We start from the raw sequence: 20,604 nt of genomic DNA, 5'->3' as shown, positions 1-20,604 counted from the left end.
TTTTTTCCAGTTGTGTTTTTCCACCCGCAAGCGAACCGCGGCGCGCCCCAGAGGCTTAATGGAGGCACTCCGAGAGAAGGAGAGAGAGAGAGCGGAGAAAGAAAGAGTCAGACATACTTTTGCCATTTTCCTCCAGCCACGAAACGGTGCGTACAATGGGCATTCACCCCGCACCCCTTCGCCCAACATCCCACACCCGCCATGCTGCGAATATTGCTGGTGCGTCGAACTCCACATTGCTCCATTTTGGATCTATTCCACTCGGCGCTGCAGGCGTGCTGCGTACAACTGCGGATGGGGAGGAGTGCGGCTCTTCCACCCGCAGCAGCCACACTCCGCGTGTGTTGAGCATCCTCCCTCTCTTCCACTCTCCATACCGAGCCATATTAACGATTGTTTTGGATGATGTACGAGATGTGAGGTTAGGTTCAATTGCGTACCAAGGGGAGACGAGAAGAGAATGGCGGGTAGGAGGGTGGGCTGTGTTACATGTAAGCGCACCCAAGGCATCGTCGTCGTCGTCGATACATCATGCGATCCACCGACGAAGCCCGCCCGCAAGGGAGAACGGTGGGCTGATGACGTCCAGAAGGCAGACGACGCCTGTACCCTAACCTACAAATGAGATAAATGTAATCATCTACCACAACTCGTTACCGACCGATAGGTACCGTGCGATGGAGGATCGTCCGATTTCGCGGAAAGGCTCAGATATACACACACACCTAAACGGGGTGACATTTGGAGCTCGAGAGCGATGCCATACCGAGAACGACTTCCACGTGGATAAACGACGCAATATCGACATTCGTCCATTAGTGAGATAAGCACTACTACTGCTGGGAGCGATGTAAAAATGGCAATAAGACGATTGCGCTGCTACCCTTTCCAATCCCGCGGGTCAGCGCAGCTTGGAGGCTCCATCGACCCCCCCTCGTAGCAATATCAATTGCAAATGGTTGATAGATGGGATATAGTGAGGAGACTGCGACCGGCCACACGACCAACCACTCTCTAATGCACACTGCTACGTAAAAATGGCCATTAATTATCAGATTATCGACATGTTACTGACGCCTTTCCGATCTGTTCTCCGTTCCCGATGCCACGATTCCGGCGTCAGGCGAGAATAGCATTAGGTCATGACACGCATAGATGTCTGTGTACCCTCCACATCCCGGGGATTCTAAGCATCAGCTTAATATCCACCACTACCTCTGAAACAACCTTTACGCATCTCGACTTAAAGGTGCTTCTACGGGCAGCGCGCGCATCTTCTTATCGCTGTTTGGTTGCAGTTTGCGAATGCTTCCCCCTTCCCAACACACACACACATTTTATGGGGGTTGGGAAGATAATTACCAACTACGAAAGTGGCAAATGAAACTAAAACACGGCGCGCGCACTCCGGGAGTGTGCAAAATATTTACACTAGACAAATACCAATCAGCTCCTCCGTGTCTCCTTGTCTGCCTGGAACAATGCCGCCCTACGACCCGAGAAAGAGCAGCACCAGCTGGGAGGAGTTTGAAGTGCCGTAAGACGTACGCAGTACTTCTGGGAAGTGAAAGAAATGTAAAGTGTGCCGCTGGAAATTGCGCGAAGAACGCACAGCAAGTGAGTAAAAGATAAATAGTTTGCCTTCTTCCTTTCTTTGAAACTTTCAAAGTGCTGCCGTTGTGTTGAGCTCAATGATAGTAGGTTACCCTCATGGAAAGTTCGACTCCAAGGCAGCATACAAGCAAGTAGATTTCATTTTTGATTAAGTTGTAACATTCGGAGCAAATTGTTTGCTGTCGTAAACAATATCTCATGCATGCAAACATTAGTCAAACTACACAATTATGTCCTGGTGCACTAAACTTACAACTTCGACGTACAACTTGTCGTCAAATTGGACGGCTCATATCATTGAAATGGAACTTTTTCTCACTCTCACCGCCACCGCAATGACTCACTTTACGATCAAGTACCATCGAGCATTGATTTATCTCCAAAAACCGGCGAACGCACCACACACACACACACACACATGCACAGTGGACTGAATGGATCTAAAAATACGCACCATCAAATTGTGCATCGCCGAGCACTAAAAATAGCAACCAACGTGCGCTCTCTCTCTCTCTCTCTCTCTCGTGCCCATTGTGGTCTCGTGATGGAGCAGGTTATTTTCAAACGACAAACTGCTGCAACCATGACCGGTGTACGACACTGCATTCTTCGTCCTCTACAGTGTGTGTGTGTGTGTGTGTGTGTGTGTAGTTTTTTTTTTTTTGTGTGACAGTGGTGCAAGAGAAGTGTACAGGTTTTTCAGTTGCACCACTGGTTTGCCACAGCTTTTCGGACCACTTTCACATTCTTTCGTACGAAAATGTTCTAGCGCGGCCCATGGAAAACTATTTTGCTCTGTTGGGCAACAGAAAAGACGTGAACACATCTTGTAGTGTCATTTAAATGCATTGAAACACATATACACCTAAACGTTGCGCTGCACTTTAATCGTTCGAAGAATGTTCCGTATGCATGCACCCGATACATTGTATGCTAAACTTTCTTTTCCACCCATATGACTGAATGCTGCTGCACGCGGATGGGTTAAAAATAGTCAACAATTCATGTTCACCCACTTTTGCGTTTTTTAGTGCGTTTTCGTTGTGTGTTCTTTTTTGTTTTTGGGTGATACGCCTCTATCGCACAATCTTCGCCTAAAAATACGCGTCTCCCATAGACACAGAGCAACCAACAGCGTACCGCCGCAATCGGTGCTTCAGCATCAGCTTTATTCGGCGGCTCCCATGGAATGTATGTGGGCCGGGAGGGGGGAGTGGACTGAGTGCGGTTTACAATAAGTGGTCTGTCACGAGCGAACTCACAAATAGCTACCCATACTCCACTTCTAAATCACTAGCTAAATGATTGCCAACGGCAGTTCAGCGTCTAGTTAGAATAGGGCTCGTTCGTTCATTCGTTCGTTCGTTCGCTCGTTCATTTTTACACAGAGATAAAGAGGGTCGTGCTTACACCACTATTAGTAGCCAATCGTCGACGCTCAGATAACGCACGTAATGGTGATAAATCCCTGGTCCCCCCGATCGGTCCAACAGACTTCTCGTGGCTTATTAAACCTTCCCATCGCCCACTACAATGTAGCCGCGCTATCCCTCGTCTTCCACTATAAGCAGGACAGGGGGTAGGGCGCAGGAGCAAGGATAATTACATCCGGCGACGCTTGCATAGGGAACCGGCAGACACGGTATTGTTTGAGGCGATTCATCATTTTGGATAATTTCGATTTACCACAAGTGACAACAAATTAGATCCTGGCAGATAGCACCAACCACCTCAGGGCAAAGGAGCGAGCTGACGAAAACCCAAACACACGAAACGAGACAATACACTCCGGTCGTTGTTGTACTACCTTCCTCAAGCTTCACGCTCCACATTCCCCAGATCGAAAAAGATGACAGGTGTGCTTGACCGCAAAGCTTCTTGTGGCAAAATAATTACAAATAGCTTTCGACTATTTATAACGCTCTTCCCGGAGGAGCAGTCACATGGGACCGATAGTACACGGGATGGTATACAAGGCAGGCGACAGAAGCTCCAGCTGCCAGGGAAGCAACTGACGGTAAATTGTTTCTCCGATGAGACGCACAAGCCTTTTGTGATGCGGTAGCTTACTCGTCTATAAGCGCAAGATGACGCATATAATGGGTTCCATGTCGCTTGCCATGTAGGATGATTCTTACTAATAGGTTACGTTTGGCTTGAAGAAGCTTCTCATGATCGTACCCAGGTAACAGTCTTGTTAAACCAGCCTGACAAGCTTATAGAAACGGAGCATTTTGTTAATGGATTACTTTAAATGAGTTATTCAAAAAATTGCATACTTTTAGGCTCATTCAGCCGTAACAACTCTACTAAACGCCGAAAATTATACAATAAACATTACATAGTTCTGCTTATAGGCAAGCTCTGCTCAACATTTATCATAGGACTGTCATTGAAGCTTACAGTGTTGGCATGCAAGAGAAATGGGCCTCATCTGGCCATCATAGAGCATCCAGGCTATTACCAATTGGATTATCGACCGCACTGCTTCGTTTATGTCTCCGCTCACTATGCATTAACCACCGGCTGTGGCTTCTAAGCATACCAACCTTGAACCTAACATACCGAGACTCGGCGTACCACTGTTTCATAACCTAGTCGGCGGTTAAACATACGGAAGAAGCGTGTCCACACCAGGAGCAGCCGAACCGAACCGTTGCATTGTACCGCACGCATAGCTTCCAGCGCAATAGCTGATGAGAAATTCGTATCTTCGCATACCATCGATAGTTCGCTCCATCAGCCACCGAGACTGCACTCCACACAAACACACACTGTAGATGGAACTCGAAAGCCCCGATGAAACCCTCTTCCTGTCCAATATAATCCAACACCGTGTGAAGATGCCTGAGCGTGTGGAGATTCCAGCATTAGCGCTTGATACACACGCTCATCGTGCATCCACCACAGGGCGATCGCTGGACTTATGGTCATTTAACCACGAGCCTCGGACCGTCCCGTGCCCGCCCCAAAAAACCGACAAAGACACCGAAAGCTGGTGATTATGGTAATAACCGGCTTTCGGTAGCAAAACCAAAGGGACACAGGGTCAAGGTCTACGGACGAACGGACGGTCGGAATGTTTCGAAATGTGGGCGATTTTCATCAACGATGCAACCAAGCAACAAACTAACACCCCACCTTACCCCATTCCGTTTAGTGGGCGGCAGGCACATAAATTATTGCATGTTCAAAGCAATCCACCGTGCAAAAACCGGGAACGGGTGGTAGGCGATAGAAATTATATGCAAAATTAGGATGCATGCTGGCCGGGCGCAAAGGATACACATTAGGCACTCCCAGGGACACTGCCAGTGTACTTGGTGTGGGTGAGTGCGGTAGGGACAAAAGGTAAATATAAATACTGCTTAGCGGTGCAGCCAGTTTGTGCAACAAATCAACGCCACCATAAACGTGCTGCCTAGGTGCATATTAACGGGGCACACGATTGGCTATGATTTATGGTAACCAAACCGTTCACGACAATACAGCCACTCCAATCCCGCCACTCGCACGTGCTGTTGCAGGTCCAGCTGGATATGGTTGGAGAAGCCGGATATCGCTGGTTGAAAATAATGACCACCTGTGCATTAGGAATCAATTGTAATGGGATATAATCTAGCGAAACCCTTACGCTTTGATCATTGAAACCATTTAAAGCTACTTTTTTGAGACCTAATTTAATTGGAGACAAACAGATTTATCAGATACGCGCAATAATTGGCACACAAAAGGGTTCCCCGTTCTGCTGAACTCCCAAGTCACTCAGTTATCAATAAACACAACCCCGTCCTGTGGCATGTATAAGTAGGCAAACACATCATACCTAATAGCGTCGAAATAAAGTTAAAATGCTTAATCACACTTGGATGAAAGCACTCACGGGCAAATAAATTAAGCAGCCTCACACCCCCGGCCTTTCGACAAACTGCAACCGACGGCATAATACGATGCAATACGATACGTACCTCACTGCTGCCGTACCGTGTGTGTGTGTGTGTCCCGCTAGTTGCCCCGTTTTTAAATTACTAACTTAAAAATTCATTCGTGACTACTGCCATCAAAACTTGGCCGAGGTGTTGTTGACTCGCTGCTGCTTCAACGTTTCCCCAGCGAACACAGGCTGCGTTCTAGGCGAGCATTCTTCATCCCAATGGTGCTCTCCAGTGCACATCCCTTCCGCCCAGAGTTGTGCAGCCATGTGCAGAACGGAACCAACCAGCAGAGCGCTGGTTTGACAAGAACACGTTGCAAAAGGCGGGCACGATGATGCGCCGCTGTTCATAGCGTATGAAGAGACGAAAAAAGAGACATCAGCCTCTAGTAGTGTACCTTTGTCATGCTGCATGCACACATATTGCACTGACACCTATTTTTCTTCCTTTTTCTATTTGCCAGAGGTTGCCACTGTTACCCCGGGTGTATAGCTTAGCGTGAAGTTGACTCACACTTCCCATGTGAGTGGGAACTTCTAAGCCCTCGCAGCAGCAGCAGCGCGACGAGAGCTTTCGAGTGCTATAATTGTTGCCTTCACTCAAAAGTCCACATCCCCCCCCCCCCCCCCTCACAAACACACACAGGCACACCACAGGGCAGCAGCAGCGTCACGCGAGAGACGCGAGGATTATAAAGTAGTAAAAATAAAGCATTTCACTCGCGTGACAGTCGCGCTTTCGTCATTTGTTTGTTTGAATGGGTTTGCTCAGGCTTCGCAGGGTCCCGGGAAGCGTGCCAGCACAACGGAACGGTAGAACGAAACGATTGTGCCCCGCTGCTGCTCGTTGCCGTAAGATTCTCTTCCGAAGCACAGCACACACACACACACGGTAGCTGCTTATGGGAATTTAACGGAGTGGAAGAAGGTGAGCATGTGTCACTGTGTTACAATTTTGGAACGCTAAATTGTGCCATTCGGGTAGCAAAAACTGGGGCTATTTAAGCTGAATTTTTCAGCCCTTGTGCGTCCACACACACACGTGTGTTCCTTTTTCTGGTTCAACCAAATGTTATGCTCCATAATGTCTGGATTACTTCAACGACAATGACAGCGCTACGAGTACGCGCTACAGAGAAAAGCTCTGGGGTTTTCGGGGTGCTTGTTTTTCAACCTTGAAATGTGATCTGCACGGCTACAATGTGTGCAAAAATTTGTCATGATCCTGCTCCCTTTGCTGCATGCTGGTTCTGTTGATGACCTAATACCCAGCCCCGGGTGTACCCAGAGCTTCGGCCCTTTCACAGACAATATCACAAAACAAATGACCTACTCCAGGGGGGCCGCCGTTGCTCGCTGCAGTGCTTTTAAGGTGGATGCATCATAATCTTCCCTACTTTCCAGCAAGCCGTACGAGAACCCACCACCACGCTTGAGAGGAACGGTCGTGGAGAATCATCAAAATCCAGCGCGGTCCCTTTGTGCTCAGAATCAGCAATCCCCATTAGACGACTGCCCGGGTACTGCACGGCTCCAGCGCAAGATCCGTATTGCAGCTGGAACGGATACAGCAGCATGAACTCACCGAATGACTGTGTCAGTGTCACAAAGCAGGAGGAACCGCTCACCGACGAATTCCTGTTTCCTGTTTTGTTCCGCTCCATAAGCTGTACATCATTGATTCCGACTTGCAACGGCTTGAAAGGCCACACAGCCGTTTGCCGTCCGTGTGGTCCGCCTCTCGCTTGCACTTCCTTTTGACCACCAACCTTGCCTGCGCTAGCAATCGACAGTCGCCCAACGGGAAGTATTACAGAAAATATGCTCATGAATAACGATTATTAAATTCGGTTTGCCATTCGCTTGCTTTATTGCATCTTCGTCCCTGGGTTTCCGGTGCTGGCTTCGACGTCATTTGCATTCGACGCGGTATAAAAGGGCAGATGGAAAAGCAGGCAACTGGGGAGCTCGTTGTTTGACGGTGAAGAAGAAATTCACAACAATTTTCATCATGAAACGACGCGATAGACCCGTGCTCGGGTATTGTTTTGTCTTGAACAACATCGCGGCAACGTTCACGTTGCTTCATCAATCACTAGCCGAAAGGTCATTTAGTAACGTGTATGCGCCTCACCGCGCTCAGCGTTATGAATCAGACGCCGCCGTCCAGCGCCCTAGCCGTTCTATCTCATCGATAGTCACGTTGCAGATAATCTCGGGGAAGAAATGAAACGATGTACCGCACACACTACATTCATTATGAAAAGTTTACCTTTCACCGAGAAAATCAAGTTACCGGTGGAAGGTACTTTAGCTCTCTCCTCTTCATTCTGCGATCCAACATCAGAGCGCCGACGACGAGCCAAAGCGCATATATTGCAAACGAACTCGGCACGCTCCTTTGCTGGAAAGTACTATCCTCTTCCACAAAGTATCCGATTATGGTGCTGTCAAGTTCTAGTTGCGATTTGTTTCTCTGTGTGTGTGCATGCTTTGCAATCGAGCAGTAGTCGATTGACGGCAAAGTTTGTTCACAGTACCGCGTCAAGACTTGCTGGAGACTACCGAGTGGTGGTTCTACAAAGTTAAAAACATGTAGTCTGATAAACAGCAATAAAAAAGGGAAACAGATGGAGAGGAGAAGAAAAAAAAAGCTTCATTTCACTGCAACATCGTTGCATTGCAATGTACCGACGAGGTGAGAACGTAAGACGTAGTCTAGCAGTCCCGTCTTTCGTGGAAATTTCCCATCATCGGGTAACAACCGGAGGACGAATATCATGCAGCAGAATCAACCGCAAACTGGTTTCGTTTTGATACTCTTAACACAGCAAACAAGCTTAGCTAGTCACATCATGCTAAAAGCTATCGGAGAAAATAAGAATCGATGAGGTCCTCTTTCGGCCAGGTACAGGCGACAAACAAGAAGCTAGCTTTGTTCATGCTCTAGTTATGATGTACAAAGGCATCGAAACTAAGTTTTTTTTCTGTTCTGTTTTATGAAGATGCAACTCGGATGAAGCTCCTCACAAAAGAGATCAGTAGACTGTTGTTCTCTGATGTCACCAAACTGCTTTGCTATAGCAGAAACGAAATCAGCACCCAGACATCGATAGTGGACCTTTCTAGGTTTTCGACACAGCATATGATTTCAACGAAAAATGAATACCCAATCTTATTCTTCTTGATACCAGCAGCAAACGATTATGGTCATTCCTGCCAAGATGGCCAACTATATTCTGCCCGGTTTGCATACACAGTTCTCCAGCTCCAATATATCATCATGTTGTCCCGAACAAGGTTGCTCTCTTTTTTCCTATGGAACATCCTGCCACATCTCCAGTAACACCGGGCAGTACACGCACATACGCGCAATGATACAAGCATTGCGAGTGCTACGCTTAATCCCAGTAGGTACACACGCTCGCAGTAGGTTGGTTCTCGTTTTGGATCTGCTCCAAGGGCGTGATGCGGTGTCAAGTACTTGCAGCAGTGGATTAAGACGCGCTTCCTATCTTTTCATCTGCTACCACGGCAATGCCAGCTCACACACACACAGCACAGGATGAAGAGCGGGTATAGCGAAGGCAAGAACGAAACTCAAGATAAACGTACTTGAGCGGGGCTTCAGGACTTCATTCGTACATAGAAAGACGGCACCAGCGGTACTGGGCTGACTGTCGCATTGTTCAATCACGGCGCAAGAAAGTACGCGCCGTACAGTGCGTCGTAGTGTCGTATCAGCTTGCCACGAAGCCAAAACCATTAACCAAAACGGTTCAAGGTCTGACGCATGCCATAACTGGTGCTACGGTCATGATACACTCGAGGACTATTACTTGAACCTTCCAAGAACCTTGCTATTCAAAAGACAAGATATCTTGTGGATTCTGTAGCCATCTACATTTGTTTGAATGTAAAACGCTATAACAGTCGTGCGGATTGCATATTGTAAGGCTGTAACAGATTAATAAGTGCCAGAAGTTAGGCATTGCACAACATAAATAAAATAATTTTTAGCTGCTTTTAATTTCAATCGATCGATCACAAATGTTCATAATCTCCGCTAATTCCTACTCAATTGGAATAATTCTAAATAATTATTTTAAAGTGACCTCATTGCACCACCAGCACCAGCACATGCGACTTATTCAAAGACCACTGGGCGCCTCATGCAAATAATTTACATAGCAGTCTCACACGATCTTTCCGCAACCATGAAAGGTCAACAAGCATAAGTTCCATTGGGCGAAATTACCGCTTCAATCATGACTGTGGGCAAGAGTGAGACGGGGTTTCATTGCTGCCTCGAGCAAGTCTGCCACGTTGCTGCATGACAGTAATTGAGAATTCACCAGTAATCTCGTGTAATTCCCACCGCTCGGTACACAATGGCGCTAACCACGGTTAAGCAAAAAACAACAGAAATCCTGCCAACGAGGAAGCAAGGCTGCTGCAGCACGAGACCTAACACACAAGAAGTGCGCGCGACGGCCACTCAGCATGGAAGCAAGAAAATATGCAAATAACCAATCAGCATGCATGCGCCTTCAAACACGCCGAAGAAGGAATCATAATTTTCTCTGCAGGCGAACGCCAATCTAGGCAATTGTGGAGAGAGAGAAGAGAATCTGCGGGTGGAGGGGGGGGGGGGGAATGACTCCAGCAAACAATTTTCACGCACCTACCATTTTACACGCACCGCGGCTGTACGAGACCGTGGCGAGAAAAACACAACCTCCGACCTTTCCAACTCCGATAGCAATAAGTATGACTCAACTTTTCCTCGTGTGATCACACACACGCGTGCGCCCGCCCATTCCCCTTCATGACCCAATAACTATGTATGTGTGTGTATTTCGTTCTCGAGCTTTCCCAGCGGGCTCCAGCGAGTCTCGCCGTGCGTTACGCTGGATGCTTTTCCCGGTCAACCTTTCTACCACCAAAGCCTCCTTCTTTTCCTCTTTGCAAAGGAGCCTCGAGGATGTGTGTGGCTCTTTCTCTCTAACACAGAGCCATCTCTTGACTTAAAGTACGGGAGAGGAAGTGGAGGGATCGTCGTTGCAGGCAGCCTAAAGTTGGCCAGCGCAGAAAGCGCAGCAGCAGCATTGGTACGAATTTTTGGAGAATAATAAAAAGAAGGAAGGGCAAAATGCTAAACAAACATACCGCCGAACGACCAACGCTTCCCGTAGCGACACATACGTGTGCGGCGTGTACGTGCGCGACACCACCCCGGACGGAACTCGTATCCTTTCGCCATAAACGGCTCGCCCCTTTTAGAACCGATCTCACCGTTCCGGTGCACCACCGTGAGGGCGGTGGTAAAAAGTTGGATTAATTTTCTGAATTATAGCGCCCATTAATTTCCATATTACATAATTATACGCATACTTTTGGCCCGAGCCCGGGTGGTTTGTGCTGTGGTGAAGGAGCACGGGTTTCGGCAGCGCTCTCGAAAAGGAAACCCCCAATTGGCATATTCGCACGTACGTTCGAGGGACCTTCGCTCCTGCGAGGGTTACAATCATCACGAGCGATGGAACAGAAATAAAAGGCTAAAAAAATAGACACACACACACTCACACACGATCATCCTCCAACAGCTTTAGCTACATCACCTTGGAGAGTGGGTGAACAAGGTTCGCGCCCACTGTGTACGGGGAAACGTTAGGGCGTGCGTTTCGCTTTGGTAGGTAGTACCGAAAAAGTAACGATCCTGCCTGGCGGCCGCCTGCCCGTCTGACGATGTGAGCCGCATAGCCAAACTGCATACGGTGTGGAACGCGCGCCCGCTTATGATAAGCATTTTACCGGAGCGCGCGCGTGAAGTAGCTCGAAGTAAGAGATTATTCGTTTAGCGTTTCGGCTGTACCCGCCCGCACATTTATTTCTCGTAATAAGCTTTCCCTCCCTCCTCCCAAAAGGGTGAGCCACCCACGTGGTTTTCTATATTGTAGAGCGAATCTATTGCCCTGCACAAGAAGGTGAATATTATATACAGCACGCGCCACGGCATGGGCGACATCTTCTGTAACGCCCAACTGCAATTAAGTGGCACCGGCACGTGTTGCAGATTTTGAACGGCAGGAGGTTGTTGGATGGTGTAATTAATTTCAGACTCTAACTTATTTAAAATCTGATATGTTTTTTGAAATATGATACTTCACAAAGCCCACGGAAAGCCTTGCCTTCGTGACAGGTGATTTGTTTTACAGGGCGCGCTTATTGCCGTACCGCCTGAAAGTATGCAATCGGTCGAACAAATCGCCCGTAGTCATGCAACGCCACACAAAAGTACACTTTTATGATTCTGTCGACAGTACACAGCTTAGTTGCTTGGGGTTTTGGCACCTTTTTTTGATTCATTTTCGATACATAACATGAAACGAAATGAAAAACCAAATGCATCACACTTCGATGGAACACATTAAAATCGGTACACCTCGGTCCCCACAAACTCGTTTCCGGGGTGAGAAAATTGAGTTTGCAGCCAACGAAGCACATCCTGTCCGAGCTGGACTGTGTAGTATCTCGACCGGGATGCTCCCGGTGCAGGGGAAATCGAACGAATTGGAACCGTCCACTGCTGCTTCCTTCAATTCGATATGGGATGTTGCACATTCTAATGAAATTGTCATTCAATTAGAAATTGCAACAGCCTTGCGCTCCTGCCAAACACTGCTACGGAGGGCTGCTGTACTGCCGATGTCACAGTTCATCGAGTGGTTCATCGAAAATGGGTTCGGTGTGGGCAATCAACTTCTTGGTATGATTTTGGTCAATCGAATAACCTTGGACACGCAATTATTTCTCTAATCGAATGTCCTTTTGCCTCAGTCAGGAACACAGTACACACGAGAAAGTGTGAAAATTTGTCATGCATGACCTTTTTTTTTTGGTCCCCAATTTTCAATTGGACGAGGTTTCCGACGTTTAATATTTCCTTAAAAATACATCCATATAGATTAACGGCAGGGCTACTGCCATATAACGCCAAGCTAGTACCTATCCCAGCGAGCAATCGCTACTCCTGCACCAACCGAAACCTTTCCCCCCCTCAAACGTAATCAAATCATTAATCAACAGCCTTCGTGTGCCTTCCAAGCGAACTAAAAACTTATCGCCTTCATAATATCGCTCCCTAGCGCAGCGGAACGGAAGAGGGGAGCAAACTTTGCCAAACGAAATAAATAAAACGAACAGTGCCAACCAAACGGACCGGCCGGCCACCCATCCGGGAGGCGAAGACAATCTTGATCATCGACACGCAAAACAACTCTTGCCACCCGAAAACCACAAGACCAATGTTCTCAACCGGGCAAACAGCACAAAAAGGAGCGTAGACCGAACCTTTTTCGTCGGGGGTTTTTTTTTGTCGTTCATCCAATGACTTCTACTTTCTAAACTACCAAATATGCTCAAAACACGCGTCCACAAATTTCGAAATAGAGTAGCATTCCGCCCGCGCGCCCATGGTTCTGCCGCGTGTGTGTGTGTGTTTCGGCTCGCTTTGTGTCCTTTTAGGTCAATGAAGGGGCTGCCATTTAACCGAGCTAGCGCTAGAATTCTTTCCTGTGGAAGGTTTTCCACTGCGAAGTAAGGAAGGAAGTAGATAGATAGGCGTACCACGGCGCTTGGGGTGCGCTCCAACAAGGACATCCGAATCCTCTTACCCATCGTGTCAGCAATAAGCTAAACAGTGAAAAGATTACGAGTTGGTAAGCTGCTTTCTTCCAATTTCTGTTTTTTTTTCGGCTGATGTAGAATTAATTTGCATATTCCTGTAGCAAACTATCGCACAGCGCGTGCTTACTCGGTGCTTCCGCACGCCCGCGACCTTTGACCTGCTATTGGGCTAGCGTTGGCGAAAGTGAAATATGTTTCTATTTCTACTTAAGAAAATTAGATTCTCCTGCTCCCGCTGCTGTAAAGGATTCCTCCAAACCAAATATTTATGAAAACGTCTTTATTTTCTAGTGCGCCATTTTGTGGAAGGTCTTCGCTACACTAACGTCTAGCAGGAAACGATGAAAAGCTAGTTTTGTGCATCATCCTTAAAACTCGTTCGTTCAATTCGAACTGCGCCCGGTTAAGCACAGCATATGACAGCACATACAATCTCACATATGATAAATGGGACATTACTATAAATCTGTAACTACAAAGTCATCCAACAGGCAGGCAATAAAGTTACATTTAAATACTAATAACATTAAAAAGAAAAATGCTCGACCTCGAAAGCCTTCGTAGTTGGCTCTTTTACAACTCAAACAACAAAACGCCTAAAGTTATGCAATTTGCACAACAAAATATACGGTTTATGGGACATTTTTTAATCTTTTAAACCTGCCACTCGTTCCAACACGTTCTCCGAGCTCAAAAGACATTCGTCTCAGCCAGCAAACAAATAAATCAACACAGCAAACAATCTCGCTCGATGCACCGTAAACGAGAGCGATTACGTTTAAACGCTCCGCTTTAGGGCAGTTAGCATGCGCTGTGCAGCGGCGGGCGTGCGAGATTCGTTATGCTCCATCACCGTGCACGGCGAGCCGGCGGCAAGCCGTGAATAATGATTACGATGAAATAGTGTAAACAGGTAAAACTTTTAAACTCACCTGAGCAAAGGGTGGGGCCGCTGCTCTCCTGCCTTCCCATTCGGCAGCGTGCGATGCAATGCAGAAGAGATGATGCGATCAAAGCCGGCCGGGCGGTGTTCAGCGTCTTGCAGCAGCGGAAGTTAAACGAGGACGATGTGTACGATGCATGCCGGCGGATGGACGGACGGATGGAGCCGCGTGCGCGTTGACGGATGTAGATGGATGAAAATAAACGACGGTGCTGCTGCGTAACTCAGGCAAGCGTGCCGGGGAGAGGCAAGATCAACCCCTTTCTGCACACAACGCCACACGGTTTTGCGAGCGTACGACGTAAGGACTGTTCGAAGGGACCGGCGAGGAGAACTGTGCCTTGGCGATGACACACTACGAACGTGTTTTACATGGGCTTAATGTGTTGGTACAGCGCTGCTGCCTCAGTGTGATTCATTTTACACATTAACGTGATCTTACAATGCTAAATTACTTCGCTTTTTTGCATTTTTATTGCTCTCCCACTACACGCGACTTTCTGCCCTCGACAACTGGCCAACCAATTACCAGCAAACAGAAACGGAAAACACGGATCCACGATTTCCCTGCCGTGGAAGTGTGAAACTGAGTTGAGTAGAAGTATTTTAATTGGCTTCAAATTCTGTCCCATCTGATGTGCTGGTAGTGCCCACACTGCGCCACAGGCCCATTCTTCCACACATTCCATTCCACAGTCTGCTTCAGTGTGTCCTTTCCCGCCGCAGTGCAATGCAACTGCAAAATGTTCCAACATGGAATGCTGCATTTAAAAAACGGACAAAAAATCGGAGCTGAGCTATTTGAAAAATTAAATCCAACCTGCCCTGTCCCACCCCATACCCCCATGGATCGTACGAACGCCTAGACGCGTGAAAAGAAGATGAACTCCGGCCAAGTGTATGCAGAGGGATGCACTTTTTATTCTAGTGCATTTTTTGTCCTCCTCTTCTTCTCTCGTCCCGATTTTCCAATCCAATGTTGCGTTTCATGTTCCGCTGATTTATAATCCCTGTCGCCGCCCAGATAGACCCCGCTCGGCACTAGTCGCTGCCAAGCTTCGTTTACTCTGTTTGGATCGCTGCCAAGATTGCCCCGCTCTACTGGTTTGACGGAACAACAACAACAAAAACCCCAAAAAAAATCGAGTACACCAACAGGAAGAAAGAAATTTAAGCCGGAACACGCTGTGCGCGAAATTGAATCATAGTGCAGAAGCGTGAAAACAGCATTGAAATGCATTATGAGCAAACGCGCACAAAGAATGCTGGCCAGGGCGGGGGGTGGGAAACAAAAGCACACGCCAAACCATTCCAGCCAGACTTTAATCGCAATCGAACGGAGAAGAAAAACGAGGCAAAAGGTACACTATAATCCGGATCAGAACGACCGCATGGAGACGCCACACTAAATGGGGACCGCGTTTGCGATCGAACAAATGGAATTACTCACCGCGAAACGAAAGCCGAAACTTAACCTCCCCTCGGGCAGCGGCGGTGATCCCCCCCCACCGAACTACCCAGGTAAGTTTAACGCAATTAAAACATTTCACCTTACTAACTCGATAATGATGACCAATTCCTCTCGTTAGCGTTCTCTCATTCTCTCCTGTACGCTGCGCCACATGCCGTCCCGTCGCGCAACCAACGGCGACGCGATATCTTCCAGAGGTCGCGAGATGAGCGCGCGGTTGCAATTAAGAAATTAGGGCAGGCTGGTACGTTGGTAGGTCCTCCCCCCCCATTCGCCGGTGGCATGCCGTAACAACGCAAGCAATTAGAGCGAAGTTTTATTTCCACACTATCTATCCACGTCGCTTGGTCGACGCCTCGAGGGAACCCAGGGTAAAGGCTGATGAAAGTCCAACCGGCCCCCAGCCTAGCCAGCCGGGGTTCTGGCCAAGAGAATAGCCATCGAACAATTGTCGAAACTCTAATTGTCTTTCAGCGGAAAACGCCCTTCGCCCAGACGGGTGAAAAATCGACACCTGGGAAGGCAAATGTTTGCTTTTCTTAAAGGTGCTCAGGAATGAAAAAAACCAGTCCGAACAGTTTATCGCCAACTTCAAACTTTTTCTCCATCGCGAGAGCTTTGTGTGAGGCTTCAGGCGACATTAAAAAAAGTATGCAACATAAATTTTGGACGGCCCCGACAGCAGCCCCAGAACAATAGTAAAATAGACCAAACTACTTGAGAGCGAAACAATCATCGATCGTTCACTTCATTGCTGATGGCGGAAGTGGGCTTTTACGTTTGTATCGATTCCAACCAGAGTTGAGCCGCTGGAAGTCTTGTCCCAGTCGACAGATTGTTAACAGCGCCACAAAAGGATAATATCGTCAGGCAGATTGCATAACTTTAGGCGGTGCGACAAATGTCCATTTGTTTTTGAATTGCGCCTAAATGTATGCAGCCTATTTCATTGCCTTATTATAGATCTGTTTATGGATTGCTTCTTTCCACCTAACAAGACTGTCATCTGGGTTTCGATCGTCTCACTTCCCCTCCACAGCCCTTCCGCCTTTTATCTTCTAAGTTACTATTGCTACCGTACCCACCGGACAGAGAGAGAGCGAGAGAGAGCGAGAGAGTGCGTCCACCCAGCTACCCCGGGGCACTTGGCGATATGGCTCCATCATGTAAGGCAGCACGACGAAAAATGGACAAAACGATCAATAAACCGGCCGAACTGCTTCCCCGTGGCGTGCTCGACGACAACGACGGCTGGGGATGGGTCATGGGATTGGATGATAAAATATAGCAACAACAACAAAAAATACATACACACACGCGTGCCATAACCGTCATGGGTAAAGGAGGACGGTGGAGGCGCAGCGAGCCGAGACTGGAGAGGCCAAACCAAACCGCTCCCTGGGACGGAATTAGAATGCCACTGATTGGAGCCGGATTATTGATGTTAACTGGGGGTCGTCGTCGTCGTCGTCGTTGGCGTCTTTGCCGGTTGCCTGTGCTGTCGTCGACGGCAACGTTTTAGCACGAGCGCTCGCAAAAGATGACAAACGGAAACGCTTGCCGAAAGTTCTCTCGCACGTGTGTGTGTATGTGTGTGTCTATGTTTGCTCTATCCAAATCCTTCTCCTCCTGCTGCCCAGCTTCCATCCCAAAATCTCTCCACATACACAAGCGGCAAAAAAATAGAAACCTTCATTGGGGGAGCCTTCCAGAAGGAGAGAAGCAACACAAAAAAAAACTCCTAGATCCGATCCAATCCAATTCATAGAGCCGACCTTTCCCCTCCAGCCACTGCTCCAACCTAGTATCCAATCTTTATCCCACCACCCACCCCTGGCTGCTGTTTCACTCTCTCTCTCTCTCTCTCTCTCTTTCTCTCTTATCCACCACAAGGACGTGTGTGAGGATGAATCGAACGAAAAAATCAATTCGCTTTTCACACATGTGATGTGATTTACGTGTGCGTGCAGAATTTTTGGGCATCCCTGGCAACCTCCCTTTTCCCCTCTCATCCCTCACACTGCCTGGTAGCTACTACTAACGATCCCCCCAAACCCCCTCGAAGCGCTTCCCACTCTTCTGCAATGTATCTTGTTTTCAAACCGTCCCCAATTCCACTTTCCTCATATTCAAATTATTGATTGATTATTTAAATTCGTAACAAATCATTTGGGGCTGTGTGGAGTGGCACTCTGTCGTCCGCGCCGCAGCCGCCGCTTGTGTTACATGTGCCAGACGGAATGTAAAAGTGTGGGAAAAGTGGGTAAAAAAACCACCCTTCCAAAGCCATGTTAAACTGCCGAACTGAAATGAGTTGTAATGCTTTTTTTCTCTCTCTCTCTCTCTCTCCCTTCTCTTTCGCATTCCGAGAAGATAAACAATTGAGAGAAATTGATTGCCCCCCGGCTTGGCGTTTGGAGTGGGGGGGGGGGGAGAAAATTGGATGAAAAATTATCATCTATTGTGATCGATTCCTGGGGTGACTGTTTTGCGTATCCGGTACAAGGGTTTGGGGTGTTGGTTTTTCCCCTTTTGTTATTATCTGTAGCGATGTAAAGCTACTTTAATATTACGCTGCAATTTCATCGTAGCAATTATTTAACATTAATTTGTGCCCTTTTATGGGTAAGCGATGAATAAGCAATGAAAACACCAAGCCTTTAAGCCGCTCGTCGCGTATGCGCATTGTTTGTAATTATGTTCCATTTTAAATCAATACACCACACCACTTTTGCCACTTTGCTACCCTAAAGCGGGCCCAACTTTTGTTGTTTGGGCAACACAGTTTTATCCTCGGTCGGCAAACTCATCAAAGCGTTCCGGGGGTGTGGGGTAAAGGTAGAGAAAGGCAAGCTGACCGAGTGTGGATCCCGAAATCCCATATGCGGTACCGAAGTTGGTACGAAAAAAGGTAACCTCCCCAAGACCCGGAAAACTCGCAGTTCGCGGTTACCGTCGAAGCATCCGATATTTTCCCCTTCGCAGGTACCCCCGAGAAGAGATCCAGTGTAAGCTGGGGAAAGCTGGGCAAGTGGTTGGGCCCGAGGATATACGCGTCCACTTACGTACCTAATTACCCGATCCGAAAGCCCATTAAACCGGTTAGACCGGTACTAATGAAACGTCAACAGACGACGACGGCATTTCTCCAGACGCGAGCGGGCCCCAACGCAACGTTACTAGTCGACATTGTACAATCGACCGAGGGTAGGTAACGTCATACGACCCAAAATCCTCTCACACACACAAGGAATGGAAAATCCCATCCCGCAGTTTTCTATCGATATGAGCCCCCATCGCCAGCCAGCCAACCAACCAGCCAGGTTGTTGGGATATCTGATTGCAGCGCACAGTCAGGGCACAGTCAGTCAATAACGCTCCTGGCTCCTTCCTGGCTCTTCGCTTCTGTTGCCAAGGCACAACAGTACAACATCCCCAAGCAAATGGGAAACTTCCACATAAGTGACAAACGATGTTCCGGTTTCTGTTTCGTGATGTATTATCCGTTTCTGTGTTCTTCGGGATTGGCTTGTTGTCGTTTGCTACTCTCGCTTCTGTCTCGCGTTTCATCCTATGTGTTGTCAAAAAACTGTTTGTCACTCTTTTCTGGTGTCTCTTTCATATTGTTTATGTTTTCTTCTTTGCAGATTGATTGCTATGTTTTCTACTTGATTTTCGTTGTATATTGTATTTTTTCATGAAGATTTGTATGTTTCATTTACTTTTCATGTTTGATTATTATTTTGTTCACTTTTCATTTTTGTTATCTCTTCAAACTTTCTTCTATTTTTATTATTTATATGTTGTTTTCGTATAGAACTTATTGATTTAAGGTTATTTATATAATCGTTCATTGAAACGATTATTATTTGTTCATTATCCTTTTTTATCTTTCTTGTTATCTGTCTTCTTCTTCTTCATATTAATCATCCAAAAACTCAAAAAAAACCCTCGATGGTCGAAATTCACTCCTACGATAGGGTACCGCCTACCGCTTCTGATCCATTCGAATGTATTTTTACACTCTATGCTGCTTTCGTCTATTAAAACGTGAAATTTCATTTGTTTTTCATTCCTCCGCATGCCGTGTATATTGTCGTGCTTTTTGTGCATTCTTGTTTTTACTTTTGTTTTGTTTTTTTTTTTGTAAAATAATTTGATACTCCTCTACACACCACTGGCAATCTTCGGTTTGGTTCGTTCGCTCGCTTCAGTTTGTATTTCCCCGCCTATTTCACTTGGCACTTGCCGCCCATCCCTCTTTTCCACCGATTCACTCGGCCGGCGGCACGGAAAAATTATACCATTCTTGAGGCCTTCCCGCTCTCTCTTTCTTTGTGTCGCAAAAAGATCTTCCCCGACCCCAACATGGCAATAATATGCCGGCACCACTACCACTCGCAGCAGCAGCAGCAACAACAAAACACGAAGAGGGCTTCACACAGGCCTGGCGGACATTTGCCAGTGTGCCGCCGCCGCCGCCGCCCGACGAAATGCCCTCGCGGAATTAAATGGTCGAAAAGAAAATTCGCTTCCCCTAGTAGGCCCACCTCTACCTCCCTCTGTATCCCTCTCCCGCCAGCCCCACATTGACGATTATTTCGTTTGCTACCGTGTCCGTGTCTCTTTTTGCACACGGAAAAAAAACATCGGCCATGATGTTTCGCGTTTCCTTCTCGCGCGTATGAAAAACTCATTTTTGTCACCCTCGCGTTCGGCTCTGCCGGTCTAAGTTTAATGTGCACTCTTCTTCTACTTTTTCTTCGTTTTTTTTTCTGTGGGTGTGTGTTGTATCCACCAACTTCCCCTCTATCGCACTGTGTAAACTCCCCTCACCCTCTCTCAATCCCCCCACATCAACCACCGTCAGAAAAAGAAGGTTGGAGGTTGTGTTTTTCATTCGCTGCTCCTGCACTGCTCTGTTTGGCATGTCATTTCCTTGGGGCAAATTCA

General features: G+C 47.4%; 2 protein-coding genes across 8 annotated transcripts in view; both read right to left on the bottom strand.

The window, feature by feature from the left end:
- The window catches only part of LOC120893497 (neuronal calcium sensor 2), an 86,053-nt gene extending 71,599 nt beyond the window's left edge, over nt 1–14,454 (bottom strand). Inside the window, exon 1 of the mRNA XM_040295426.1 lies at nt 14,170–14,454. The gene's annotated coding sequence lies outside the window, so the exon portion shown is untranslated. The remainder of the gene's footprint in view (nt 1–14,169) is intronic.
- LOC120893498 (neurocalcin homolog) overlaps nt 1–20,604 on the bottom strand; it is a 115,118-nt gene that overhangs the window by 90,384 nt on the left and 4,130 nt on the right. The window lies entirely within an intron of this gene.

Source organism: Anopheles arabiensis, chromosome 2, assembly GCF_016920715.1.
Source record: "Anopheles arabiensis isolate DONGOLA chromosome 2, AaraD3, whole genome shotgun sequence".
NCBI lineage: Eukaryota > Metazoa > Arthropoda > Insecta > Diptera > Culicidae > Anopheles > Anopheles arabiensis.
The sequence above is the reverse complement of the archived record's forward strand: the minus strand, read 5'-3'. Positions and strand labels throughout refer to the sequence as shown.